This window comes from Engystomops pustulosus, chromosome 1 (assembly GCF_040894005.1).
Source record: "Engystomops pustulosus chromosome 1, aEngPut4.maternal, whole genome shotgun sequence".
NCBI classification, from domain to species: domain Eukaryota; kingdom Metazoa; phylum Chordata; class Amphibia; order Anura; family Leptodactylidae; genus Engystomops; species Engystomops pustulosus.
The window spans coordinates 33172186-33186851 of record NC_092411.1 but is presented as its reverse complement, the minus strand read 5'-3'; the positions used below and the strand labels follow the sequence as shown (position 1 = coordinate 33186851).

At 42.1% G+C, this 14666-nt stretch overlaps 1 protein-coding gene across 3 annotated transcripts in view; it reads right to left on the bottom strand.

Annotated features, from left to right (window-relative positions):
• The window catches only part of ERBIN (erbb2 interacting protein), a 136683-nt gene extending 126463 nt beyond the window's left edge, over positions 1-10220 (bottom strand). For 2 of the 3 annotated variants that reach the window (XM_072137357.1, XM_072137376.1), the window contains exon 1: positions 9632-10220. The gene's annotated coding sequence lies outside the window, so the exon portion shown is untranslated. The remainder of the gene's footprint in view (positions 1-9631) is intronic. The other variant, XM_072137366.1, reaches the window with a different exon arrangement.
• Between the last annotated feature and the right edge of the window lie 4446 nt (positions 10221-14666).

Here is a 14666-nt window from a genome sequence, read left to right as displayed (position 1 = left end):
TTCTGTCTCCATCTATAGTGGGGATGTCCCAGGTAATACACGCCCAATGACCATGTAATGACCTATCCAGTGCCGGAGCAAGCACTTTGCATAAGCCGGCAAGTGTCAGGGACCAGGGCTGCTGGGGGGAGGCCCAAATATGGCTGTACATATGGAATCCATGGGAGTAAAGGGGCTATATCTAATGGATCCATAGGGGGCAAGGGGATCGTTATATAAAATAACCATGAGAAGCCTGTACATAAAATAACCCTGGGGGTGGAGGCTTTTTGGTAGATAAACTAGGGAATATTTTAGGAAACAGGAGTTTGTTTTAGTTTCTGAATTTTTAATGTTGACAAGTGAGTTCACTGCAAAGGGACCTACTGAGGCTCTGTCACCCAGGGGCCTACTGAACCGTGGAGCTGACCCTGGACCTATCCTATGGGCAACAGTTATGACTTACTGTATGTGTATATAAATAAATATTGCGTTACAAATGCAAAAAAAAATGAGTCACCGGATAAAGCAAGGCATCAAATTGATGTTGCATATGAACTTCCTCAATGATATGACCACAGGAGTCATTCCCACGAGTAATCATATACACTGTCTTGGTACCTACATATATTGTATATATTGAGTAGGGCAGCGGAGACTTCCGGCACACGTCATGCCGACATGGCATCAGATAGCTAAGCCACAAAAATAAACTCATGACCCACCGTGACAGTGAGGATGTCACCCAGACAGATCTATAGCAGGGCTTTTCTTGTCGTCGGCTAGCTGTACAAGCTGTGTGAATACCTCAGCACATGAGTATTTGGAAAACCAAGTCAACCGATCAATTTAGCATAGACCACAGCTAGATGATCTACGACAGCGAGAGCCCTGGCGGAAGGAGGGATCAGGTTCTGGACATGTCACGTTAGACAAACATATACATCATCCTACCAGAAATATACACTATAAACTCCCCGTACAGTTATATCGGGTGTCCTTTCAGCGTGCTTGACAGATTTACACTTGGGTACTCATTTTTAACACGCTAAATAAAGTAACATCCTGTTTTTGTCGACTTTGCAATAAATTGAGAAACTTTCCTGACTTGGCAAATTCTAAATTCTGGCTCCATCTTAAAGAAAAAAACATCCTTCTTTATCGCTATACACAATGTGCGATGTACATAGACACAGCAATCAATCACAGTATTAAACAAATGTATATTCTATATGTTTTATCGTAATGCAATACCACCTTCTCATTGGAAAACCTTGTCCTTGATCCAATATGGCGGCTTTCAAGACGGTGGCTATGCTCTGGCCATAACCTTAAAGAAAGTCTCTCCCCCATTTACTGAAACGTTTGACTCACCCTGCATATCTATACATATATACTATGTACTTACCTGGTGCCCTCCGTGCCATTTCCATTGCTCCATTGGACTCACCTCTTGTGTGTCCTGTGATGACATGGCTGTCAACTTAATCTAGAGCAAAGTCCCACTTACAAGACTTACAATCAGGCCAAACAAGGAGGCCATTTTATCAGTGGATACAGACGAGATGATAAAAGCAGCACAGCATGGAGGGCACAGGTAAGTACTCTTATGTACAATGTCCAATTTTAGAACAGAAGAAGGACACTTTAAGTTGTTCTACATATGGTGCCAGATTATTTTACATTACAAAGTTGCAAAAAGTTTTGAGATCTGAGAGTTTCATCGCCTCGATCACATTTGGCCTCCCAGAAACAGTAGTATCGGAGACATCAAAATTTTTATCTCTTGGTGATAGTAGAACAACATGGGTAATGGCCACCTCACGTCCTGTTGTGTTCTCTCAGCTTCGGGAACCATAGACTTTAAGTATTTCTTTCTGTGGTTAAAGAAAGTGAAGCTGGTTGAGCTTGTGTGATCTGTGGATAAGATTGTGACTCCAGAAGAACCAGTTCTTCTTCTCTTAAATAACTACTGTATACATTAAGAAAGCGGAAACTAACCAATGAGCATCTGCCCTGAAGAGTGGACAGAATGATGACGGAGTAATGTGAAATATTATACTGATGCCTTAGGTCAGGCTCTACTTCTTCTCGAAGACCATTTGTAGGTATCGGTTCCATAGCTCTACACCTAACCGCTTCTTCCTTATTCAGATCGGTGGTTTACGTCTCTTCCTCATTCAATAGTTCCTACTTGTAAAGATGGGAAACTTGTGGAGAAGGGTTTGCATAGGGAAAGTGCTCAACTGGCCATTTCCGTATGACCCATTTATTTCACATTGTAGACGAACGTAAATATATACCTAATATTTACATTACGAAAACTTAGCAAAATTGGGTGGCGAATAATCAATTTGTACAATCTACTAGACAATAGCATCATGCAGGATTGTGTGATTCTACGGCTATAACCTTGCCATGCCTTATCCACATTTCTTGAGTGTTCAAACCCTTAGAGGGCCAATACATGTTCAAGGTTTTGAGATTTTGAAACCAACAACCAATTGAGGATCATAATAGGAGAGAAAATAGAAGTATTTCCAAGACTGAACAATGCCATAAGACCAGGAATTTAGGCCACATAGTCATATATGATACCCTTCCATGGGCTAGGGTGCACCACCTGGGAGGAGAGTTGAGCCTCTTGCCTCAGGCAGCACCACCTGCAGTAAGACGGGGGGCGGCACCAGGAAACAGTAAGCAGGACCTGATACCCAAGATAATGACTCCCGATGCGAACATAGGTCTTAGACACTGCATAAAGAACTGACTTACTAAAAAAATTAAATCAACTGATTTGTTACTTTTTGATGGAACAGAGGGGGCGCTGTTCTATAGCTTGCCTCAAGCAGTGAGTTTAGACTCATCCCTGACCAGGGACTACAGTTTTGTAGTGCAGACACAGATTAGGGGAGTCAGGGACTCCAATCATTATTCAGCAGATATTGACCTAATAAACCATTAGCAGCGCTCCTGCCCTGCGTCCTGTCACTTCAACCCTGGCCATGGGAGAATTGAAAATTGATGGCACAACTTGCCACTCCATCAATTAAGAAGAGCTGGACCCCTGTTCTTGTGACCAGTGGTTGTAGAGTTTCAAGATTCCCACATGGATATACAGCTCAGCTGTGCACATGCAAAAATTCAGGCTCTATGACTATAGTAATCTTCTTATATTTGTTATCCATGACCACCTCCTGTTATAATAATAATAATAATTCTATAACTATATAATTCTGCTAATGAACCTAAATTACTGGAAGGCTGTTACCAGAGCCCTTCTGTGCTGTAGCTTTACATGCTGTTACAAAGAGAAGAACATGTCTCACCAAACCCCTGCTCTCTCCCTTCTCCTTCTGCCTGAGTAATCTCACAGAAGAAGGAAGTGCAATGAGAGGAAAGACCTTCTCAAATGATTTTAACAGTCTGAGAAGCTACAGCATGGAGGGGCTCTGGTAATGACCTCAGAGCCTTTCAAGCTCATTAGAATACTTTTAAAATTTGATTTTAGAAGGAAGGAGGCCATGGATAACAAATATAAGATGATTACCACAGTCACGGTGCCCGGATCTATGAGTAAGTGTCGCTGGTTTATATTGATGAATTTTGATGGTAGATTTTCTTTAACTTTTCTCCAATTCTATTTTAGTCAAATCCTGGTTTTGGCTTCAACAAGCCGTATGAAGAAAAAAAAAAAATCCTGATGGGAAGCAGCATGTAAATAAGATTTATATAAATCCCATCCACTTTACTGTAAAAGCTGTGGATTTTCCGCCCACAATCCCGAGGTGGAAGCAAACCAGGGCACGTGCCAACACAAGTTACTTTTCATAAACACAGAACATTAAAAAAAATGCAAAAAAAAACAATCATGTTACAAACATGACAATAAAAGGGAGCTACACTTCACAGGATGAATTTATCTACAGCAAAGGAAGCTACATTTCACGTAAAATGAAACCAGACATGAGACAGGTAATCTGATGTGCTATGGCTACAAACCACGGAAAGACGTCAAACAAAGGCCAGAGCATTGATCAACTATGAGAGCAGACACAAATAAGCCCAATCTACACTAAAAGCAGGTTAGTAATACAAACTAATTGACATTCTTCCTTGAGTCTTGCAGTTTTTTTAAACATCACTGTTTAACCTTGATGAAGAGGTTCTGCCGCGCCTGTCCTACTATACACCGTAAGGATAATAGACGTGGCAGTATTTGACACCGCAAGGCTTTTGAGGCAGATTTTGACAGACTTGCCCTATACTCCAAGTGGAATACAAGGCATGAAAATAAAAGACCCGCTATTGATTTCAACTGGAGAATCTACCACAATTTCCCTAGCAGAAAATGAGTTCCAAAATTATCTGTGTGAATAGTCCTTAAAAGAAATCAAAATCAAGCAGCAAAAACCAGGGGCACTTACTGATAGATCCAGGCACCCTGACTGGGGTAATTGCCTGCCAAATTTGTCTGCCAAAAATCAACTTTTTTTTATTAATTTATGCTAATGAGCTAGAAGGGCTCTGAAGAGGAGGGAGGATGTTAGCTTACCAGAACCCCTCTGTGTTGTTGCTCCACAGGCTGTTGCACTGAGCAGGTGCACTCCCCACTGTGTTCTAAAACTCACTGCTGCCATAAGATTATAGCAGGCATAGGGAGGGAGAAGCACTGAGGAAGCAGAGGGGAGGGGTAGACAGTGTTATAGCCTGTGAAGCTACAGCATGGAAAGGCTCTGGTAATGCTCCTCAGACTAGATTTTAAAAGTGGATTTTAGAAGGAAGGAGGCCATGGATAACAAATATAAGAAGATTAACCCAGTCACGGTGCCGAACCTTTTATATGGATATGACCTGTCTGACTTGGCAATACCCCTATCCGAAAGTTTTATGGTATGAAAATTACTCATGGAATAACCCTTGTGAGAAGTTGTAGGAGAACTGAACTGTAATAAGAGGCGAGATAGTAATGTATACTCCAAACAATAAGGATTAGAACCAGATTCAGTCAATATCCTCCCTCAAAAAGAGAACAGGAACAGCTAAAATAGCAGAGCGTTGAATCATTGCGATTACCTCTCCTGATGTCGTAACATTATCATAGGCAAACTACTTCATGGAAAATACTTGCCAACATGTTGGATAATTCCCAGGGAAATGGATAACTCAGTAAGATTCACAAATTATAATGAAGAAATATGACAGATTATTCCTGCCAGTTTTACAGGTACAGACAAAACACTAATCTATATCACAATCATAGAGCCGCAGGAAATTTATTAACAATTAAGGAAAACCAAGATTAGGCGCCCACCTACCAGCGTTCCTCAGAATGCTACCAAGAATCCTAAGATCTTATGTATACGGCCACATTACCAGGTCTGTATCATACTGATCCGTAATAGCATGCTCACAGATTACAATGGACCCTTAGGCGGTTATTTGTAATTCAGCGGCTCCTCGGGGCAGTCCTAGGTCTATTTTTGTTGCTCCGCTGCCCATCAAATTCATGAAAGTGGCTTTGGCCCTTTAATAAATTATATTATGGTCTACTTTCTGTCTTTTGGGATTTTTTTTTTCAAAAAAGTCCCAAAAAGTCTCAAATAGCATAAAAAGTCCCAGCACACATACACCAGAAAGGGAATGGAGTAACTATGGAGTTTTTGGAAAACGTCATGATTCTGGCTTTGCACAATGTTGCATTAGCAGTAGTTCTATGATTATGTCAGATTAATGAAGTAGAAACAGTAAGTGAGACTTTTTGGCAGTGAAAAGTCCCAAAAAAGCCGAATGTCACATTGAGCTTTTTTGAGACTTTTTACTGCCAAAAAGTCTCACTTACTATTTCTACTTCATTAATCTAATTTGAGCAGAAAAGCCCAGGAAAACCAAAATTCACATCACATCTATCAGAGTCCACATACACTTGCTTGGTTCTATGCATCCAAGACATTGTATGGAGCTCTGCTGTGGCACCCTATACTATGATATGGACATACACTTTAGATAGCTGTAGATTGAATGCTCATTTGACCAACATCAAACTAAAATAACTCTTATACACACATGCATGTTCGGCTCAGTCGAGTAGTAGCAAATGTCATAGAGGAGAAAACAGCTGCCAGACTCACATCTGAAGACTATATTTTTTTTTAGGTAGTACAAATCCAAGTGTTGGATTCTTAACTACCCCAACCTCTTCAGACATTATATTATCAGCCAATCCCATTAGAATTGATGGGTTCAATGGATTACCGTCTAGTTAACCTCCACGAGAAGAAATCTGCCTGATCCTCTTGATTGGATGGACACTAATACCCATCTATTGCGGTGAACAAACCCAATGGACCACTATTGTGTTCTGTTGACATCCATGGCAGGGCCATCCGCACCTCCATATCCATGACCCATCTAGTTTTCTTCAATGAGAAATCTGCCTGATGCCCTTGGTTGGATGGACAGTAATATCCATTTATTATGGCTCACAAACCTAAAGATCCTCATTATGGTCTATGGCAGTGAGGGCAAACCTTTTAGAGATCGAGTGCCCAAAATGAGACCCAAAAAACAGTAGCTTTTCCCAAAGTGCCAACACAGCAATTTAGGCAGTAACAAACTTATTGCTACCAGAATCTTTGAGCTCCAATCCGACCCTGTCCACACCTTTTTACTCTTTGGATAGGGCAAAGCAGCACAGGATGGGTCACTTTAAAATAGCAGGGCACTACTTGGACTGCCTGAGACTGCAGGAAGATGCCATGTCTGTGCCTGGGAGACAGCCCGTGTGCCCACAAAGAGGCCTCCGAGTGCAATCTATGGCAACAGTGCCATAGGTTCGCCACCAGTGGTCTATGGTGTCCATGACACGGCCATCACGCATGCTGCTGTGTATATGAGGCCACAGGTTCCGAGTCAGCGATCAGCTATGTCCAACATCTCTTTTCGTGGGGCGTCCCTTTCTTATTAACCAATCCGAACAACATAGGAAAATGTTTTCCAATGACCGCAGGGTTTTCCAGGAAAAAACTGTCACTGACAATGCGAGGGAAAGTCAATCAATGTGAGATTGTTATTAGACACCACAATGAGACACCAAATAACCATCTTTCAGCTATCAATATGTTTGAAATACAGACTCATTATATAAAATTACTGTTGTTATGGTTTATCGATCACATCGGTGGATGAATTTAAAAGAGACTAACCCAAAAATGCATCTGCTCACATTGGGCCTTTCACTGCCTCAGGTCACACAGCTGAGAAGCCAATTGACCTACTTGTATGTTCGAGGAGCGTTGCAAATGGAGAACATACACCTTACACATACAGCAATGAATCAGATGGCCTGTGTATGGTGAGCATTAGCGAGACTATTCGCATTACAGAGAAATAACAGCACAATGGGGGAGTCTACGAACAGGACAGGGTAACCTTCAGTCACCAAATACAGAAAAACTGGCTATAAATTCAGAAATACAAAATGCAAACTGGCAACCACTTGCATTGTCTTGCAAGGTGTGGGTCATTTCATCACCATATTGTATGAGGATAGCCTTTTGTAGAAAGAGGTCTTAAGGTGACGGATCTCTAAACCTTGTCATCCAGGGTGGAAATGCACATGGATGTGTCATATGGCAGCTGTATTGGATACCACATGTAAATCACACATATTGTTAGCACTGCATTATCAGATGGATACTACTCGGACTGCAATGCTGATCACTGACGGATCTGGATGTAAAACCCATCCCTACATACATCAAAAGTGACCCGACTTCATGGCTAGAAGGCCAAACCAGCAGATCCCCATGTCACTTGATTATGGCCTTTAATAACTAATGCACTTGTCTGACCTTGTTAGAAGGTTCGCAAGAACCGGCAGAATTTTCCATATGGCACATGGCGAATAGCTTGCAACCAAATCATAAAACAGAAGCAATAACTGGATACATAAATTCAGTCGTGATCTATTAGCCCTGAGATCTGCTGCGTCTAGGCTTGAACATTTTGGCGCTGTCAGTGGGACATAATGTTGTCTGATTAGGAGCAGACTAGATGTGCATGTCTTGGAATGAACAAAGAGCTCCACTGTGTGTAAGGACAAGACAGAGGGGATTAAAACCCGGGGACTACTACCCCCTGCTGCTCCTACTGATAAAGTTGATGAAAACTGCCTCTTTACAACACAAAAAAAGGTAAAGAATCAAGGATAAAAGAGGCGTAAATCATGATAAAGACCCATACAGACAGATACTCTATGAGGTCACGTCTGTCCAACAGGCCTCTGTATGGACAATAACTGAGGACAAGGAGGAAAAAAAAAAAGTTTTTATAGCTGCATAATACCCCTGACAGCACCACATCACACAATGCAGAACAAAAGCATACCCAATAACCCCCAAGTCTGTCTTTCCCATCAAGGGTCAGATTATTTAGTAAATTTCTTATCATTCCGTAGATTTTAACGATTAATAACGTCCCAGCAGACGTTGCGGAACTGCGAAACTACTGGTGCGTGTATAGACAGAGACAAGAAACGCACCAATCTGCAATCACACATTTTTCCTTAGCGACACAAGCAGCCGGAGTACAACCAATAAAATTTTGCAGCATGACAGCAGCGGCAAATGCAGCTCAGTAGAAAGTGCAGCAGCTAGCATAGCCATGCTATAGGTCAGCGATGGCTAACCTATGGCACTGGTGCCAGAGGTGGCACTCTGAGCCCTTTCTGTGGGCACTCAGGCCATCAGCAGAGATGACTCCAGGTATCTTCCTGCAGTCCCAGACAACACAGCACTTGCTGTGCACAGAGTTATTTTAAAGTGACAGCTGTACCTGGGACTAATTTCTGCTTTATTGGTGTCCTCAGGGAGCTGGTATCAATGAAAACTGTGACAGAGAAGGGAGTATAAATCACAAATTAAATTTCTGTGTTGGCACTTTTGTGATAAATAAGTGGGTCTTTGTTGTAGTTTGGGCACTCGGCCTCTAAACGGTTTGCCATCACTGCTATAGGTGATGATGCCTGGAGGAACAGGGCAGCCACACAATGTATAGAGCGGAGGCCTGTGAAATGTAACAACCTGCAACAAAGGCATCCACAGGAATCTATGACCTCATACTGAGACAAATAAGATCCCAAAAACTGGACTACAACATTATCTGATCAAGCGGAAGCAAATGGCAGTTATAAAAAAAAATGTATAAACTGGGATAATACTAAAAACCATAAGCCCTGTAATGACCTATCATACAGAAACAAGCATGTCCTGCTGTCTCTATAACCAGATTAGAAACTTCCTCATTGTTTTGTGTAAACTGGAAGAATATTAGTTGCTCCAGGACAAAACGCACCAGGACGAGGGTGACACTTCATTTCTAAAAACACAGACATTTAATTGAATGGTAACAAGTGGGCCACAACAGGATGGGTGAGGGGGGCATGAGGCTTCATCCAAATCACAAGTATGCTGTGAAAAGGAAAGCCATAAAAGCTTCTGCCTCTCCCAAAGTGTCCACGGCCAGAGAATCTACCTGATGTGTATGTATACACGATCATAGATACAATAACCTGGAATATTTACAAATATACACGTCCTGCTTATAAAACAACACAAACACCACACAACAAACAAGTAGCAGCAGCACCTACCTTGTCCTGTCCTGTAGCTTCTCTTCCTTCCTCCTTTAAAAAAATCTATTTCTCTACACAAAAAAAGACAATCCAATAGAAGTTTTACACTCTCCCTTTAAAAATCTTCCTTCCCAGGAATAAAATCCAGATGAATTTTCCAGCTCAAAATCATCCAAACACAAAAGAACTGTAGAAGTTCCCAGATGAAATAGCAGATGAAGAAGTTTCCCCCTCTGTTCATGCAGGTTCTTTCTTTTCCTGGACGAGGAGGAGCAAATTAAAAGAATAAGGAAGGACACAAAAAAAAAAATCCTAAAAGGGGGGATTAAAAGTGCTGGAGGGGAGAGGAGGAGGAGGAGATGAGAAGAAGTGTGGAGTGTGGTGGAGGGCTCAGACCTGGGAGAGGATAAGGGGGTCTGGAGGAGACTTGGGTTCCCCCCTGGGTCCTTGGGTGTGAGTGGGGGTCACTAGGGTGCTATAAGGGGGTACAGTGTCGCACTATAGAGCCGCACCCTGCATCCAGACACACACAGGCAGCACTCTCTCGGTGTCTCTCCTCCCCTGTACTGCTGCCAGCAGCACACACTCTCCCCTCCCCCTCTGTCTCTGCTTTCCCCTCCTCTCAGGAGGCTGTCTCTCTCCCTCCCCTCTCTCTCTCTCTGTCTCTCTCTATGCTACTCTCACTTCCTCAGGCGTCACATTTCTCCGCTATCTGTCTCTTCCCTTTCCTCTGTTTCCCCTTTTTTGCAACATGTTTCTTGCAAATTGTAACAATGTATCTCCCCCTTCTCTGCAGTCCTTCAGTCCATCCCTGTAGCTGATGGCCAACTGTTGGTGTTTGCTAGCCAGCCCAGCTTTGACCATATGCCAGGGTGCATAATCTCGCAATGGGTGGGCACAATAGAGGAGATGCCTGGGGGGGTGGGGGACATAATTTAGAAGTGAGAGGTCACATAGCTGGCCATGACCCTGTCTCACCCTTTCTTTAACCCTCAGATGCTTTGTGTACACATACATTAAATGCCCTTCTTCCTGGTATGTGCGGCTGTAAGGTGCACCATGAGTGCTGGGTTATATAGCCCCATAACCTGCAGTACAAAGGGTGGCTATAAATGCAGATAATGGAAAATCCATCCCTTAGGCTGCGAGTCATGGTGTGTCCATCTGTAGTGACAGGACAACTGCTCTTCCATTGGAACTTTGCATTTGTAAAGTCATAATATTATATTTATGTCCCCTGTGATATGTAAAGCGCTATGGAAGTTGATGGTGCTATATGAATAAATATTATTATTTTTATTATTATAGAAAGAGTGGGATAAGCAGTTAACATAAATTTATACCAGCGCTTATCTCTGTGTAAAGGCAGCCTTTATATGTAAGAAGGTGGATCTGATCTAGTTAAAAATCTGTCTCACCATCACAAGCATCAGACAAGATGGCTCCATTAGTGTAAGGACCTGGGTGCTGTCCAAAAACAAACCCTGGTACCTACCAGAGTCTGCTGTTTCTATTCAATGCAAACCCACAGGCTGCATTCACACATTGGGGTAGATTTATCAAGCTGTCAGAATATTCTTAGTTGCCCAACCAATCACAGCTCCCTTTTAAAATATTCATGAGCAGTGGTAAAATGAAAGCTGAGCTGTGATTGGTTGCCATAGACAAATAAAAATATCCTGACTTTCAGACAGCTTAATAAATCTGCCCCATTTTGTTTGCAGTGTGTTTATAAGCGCTATGCAAATGTACGTGAGCAAAACTTGACCCGGTCAAATATGTGTTTCCATTAAAATTTATGCAATCAGTAATGAGCATCCCCTGGTTTGCATGTTAACAATGCAAAACATGGCGGAGGGGCATTTATCAAACTTTGTGACTTTACACCAACTTTGCAAAGTTTACTGGAATAGTTTTACACTGGTGTGCCCGATTTATCATAAATATCCAGATGTGACATCTGAAAAAGGTGTAATTTTTTGTGCAAATAACCTCAAGTCCAGCATGTGTAGGCAAGGAGTTGTTTAAAGGACATCTACCACCAGGATGAGGGATTGTAAACCAAGCACACTTGGTGTGTGTCCCCTCTGGCAGGATCTGTTCTTCTTTTAGCTTCTTATGCCGTTGTTTTTAAGAAAAAAAGTCTTTAAAAATTATGCAAATCAGGGTCAGGCTCTAGTATAGTATGGAGCCTGGAGCCCCTCAGACTCATTTGCATAATTAAAAAAACTTTTTTTTTGTAAAAAACAGGACATAAGCTAAAGGAAGAGCAGATTCTGCCAGAGGGGGCACACGTAAGTAAGTAAGTGGGCTTGGTTTACAATCCTTCATCCTGGTGGTCATATCATGTGACCAGAGTGACATCATCTCAGGTCCTTTAGCTTCTTAATAATTGCAAACTGCACCCCATGCATGTATCTGACCACATGAAGTCACAGCAGCCTCCATGGACTTCTACTCCTCTCCATCCTCCATGGAAGCTGCTGTGATTTCATGTAATCACATACATGTTTGCTATTCTTAGAGGGCTAAAGGACCTGCAATGATGTTACTGGTCACATGTCATGAATGTAACACAAGGCACCGTGTAAAAAAGATTATCACAATATTTCCCATCTGTACTTAGAGGTTTATATGTCTGTAGTTGAATATTAGCAGACGGTCCCTAAGTACAAGGAGGCAGAGCAGGGATTTGGAGAGACACAGAGCTGTCAGTCACAATAATGGGGCGTTGTTCACTGATATCTGACTCTTCTCCTCTCTCAGGCTGCCAGAGATGAGTCAGAAAAGCTAATTTGCATATCAGAAAAAACATCTGTAATTAAGGTATAGGGCCCCACTGGCAGATAATTTTAGGTGATATGGGGACAACTTGTAACCCTTTATCAGCAGGCATTGTTAGTCAGAGGAGGCAAAATCTGGTGACAAGTCCTCTTTAAGACGGAGAAACATTTAGACCTAAATGCTTGTGTTTGGGAAGTAGAAAATCATGTTTTCCCTTTTTAATTTGTGTTGCTACTTCCCAAGCACAAACATTTCAGTCTAAATGCATCTGCATTTGGGGAGGAGTTACTCTCAATGTGCTTGAAATGTGTGTAAGTGCATTGCGGGTACGCCACATCAGTGTTTGGTTATTTTTAAGTGGTCCAGGAGAGAGCCCATATAGAGTGAGGAATTTGGGACAATAGACTTATGGGTGGTTTAATGTGACAAATTTTCCCTGACAGGTTCTCTTCAAGGCTATCTGCTAATGGAATCTCTCTTTCTCTTGCAAATTTTATTGCAGTGTGTGTATAGAATTTGGATAAATGCCGTTTGCTACACTTCTGCTTTTGGTTGGTTTGAATGTGTTTCACAGCTAGAAATGAAGAAAAATGGATAAAAACCAGCCAATCGCATGGTAAACGTACAAAAACGCATGAGATTTCAGTGCGTTTAAAAACGATCCAAGAACAGCACCCTAAGGGTGGTGTCTCACGTGGCGTTTTGAATCAGTTTTTAGTCCGTTTTTAAGCAGTCTGTTAAAAACCGCATGCATTTTTTTTTACCATTTTTGGCCGTTTTTCCCAATTAACAGTTGGGAAAACCGGCCAAAAACAGTAAAAACAGGTTGCGGTTTTTAATGGACTGCTTAAAAACTGACTAAAAACGGGTTCAAAACGCCATGTGTGACATCACCCTAAGGCTCTACCATTTGCTCTCGACATGCTGCATGTTTTTTTTTTTTTGTTACCAATTTGCTAAAATCCCATCCCCTACCCTGCAAGGTTTCTAATTTGATAACATGTGGTACTGGATTGTTGTGACCTATTATGAGACATGTCTTTTTCTTCGATGATCTTATTTGAGTGTATATTTTGTATGGGACAGTAACTCTGGCCCCCTGGGTCCCTATAAGGCATAGCAGCATTTATTTTATGAGTTTCAGTACTTGAAATATGTTTGTAGCTTTTTTTTTTAATAAAGAGTATTTTCTATGTTTGCTGTACATTATATACATGTCTTTATCTTTGTATTATGCTGAGTGCTTGTCCATGTATAGATGAGGACTCTGGGTGGGGTGCCCACTCTTACACATTACTTTGGATCAGCTATTGATTATCTATATTTTTACCTATTTTACTACATCATTAAAATGATCATTTTTGAATGGACACCTGGAACTGGAATTGGTCGACACACTCTGGTGAACATGTCCTTAAAGGAAACCTACCACTTGTAGTGGCAGGTTTCTGATGGAAATACCGGGCACCAGCTCAGGGTGAGCTGGTGCCGGAGCTTATTTTAGTTAGTGTTTTAAACCGCTTTTTAAACTTTATAGCCGGCGCAGGCAGGTACGCGCTCGGCGCTTACCGTGCACGCGGCTACATAGGAAGTGAATGAGAGCCGTGTGCACGGTAAGCGCCGAGCGCGTACCTGCCTGCGCCGGCTATAACGTTTAAAAAGTGTTTTAAACCGCGATACCGCGGTTTAAAACACTAACGAAAATAAGCTCCGGCACCAGCTCACCCCGGTATTTCCATCGGAAACCTGCCACTACAAGTGGTAGGTTTCCTTTAACTTTATGGATGAAAAATCCATTTGTCACGTGTCCTGTATACAGTGTAACCCTAACCTAATGAAAGGGACTGAGCTGCAATCTTAAGCATTGCCCCTATACTATGTACGGCAGAGTGCTCAGCAGGAAGTAAAGTAGTTGCCGGATTGGCTGTTTAGCCGGCATGGTCCGCTTATCTCTATTCACAGGTTGTTACACAGTCTCATCACCTCACTGCAGCCAAGGAAGTTTCAGCACACAGTGGGAAGAGGGAAGCATTCCTGCACAGTGTAACAACCTGTGAATCTGCAGCATGGAGGGGCTCTGGTAACACCCCTAGAGCTCTTCAGACTCATTAGCATAATTTTAAACGTTGATTTAAGAAGGAAGGTTGCCATGGGTAACATTTATAAGAAGATTATCACAGTCACGGTGCCTGGATATAGGAGTAAGTGTCCCTGGTTTATCATGGTAGATGATGTACATGGCTGCCATGTATTTTTCTGATAATTAGGA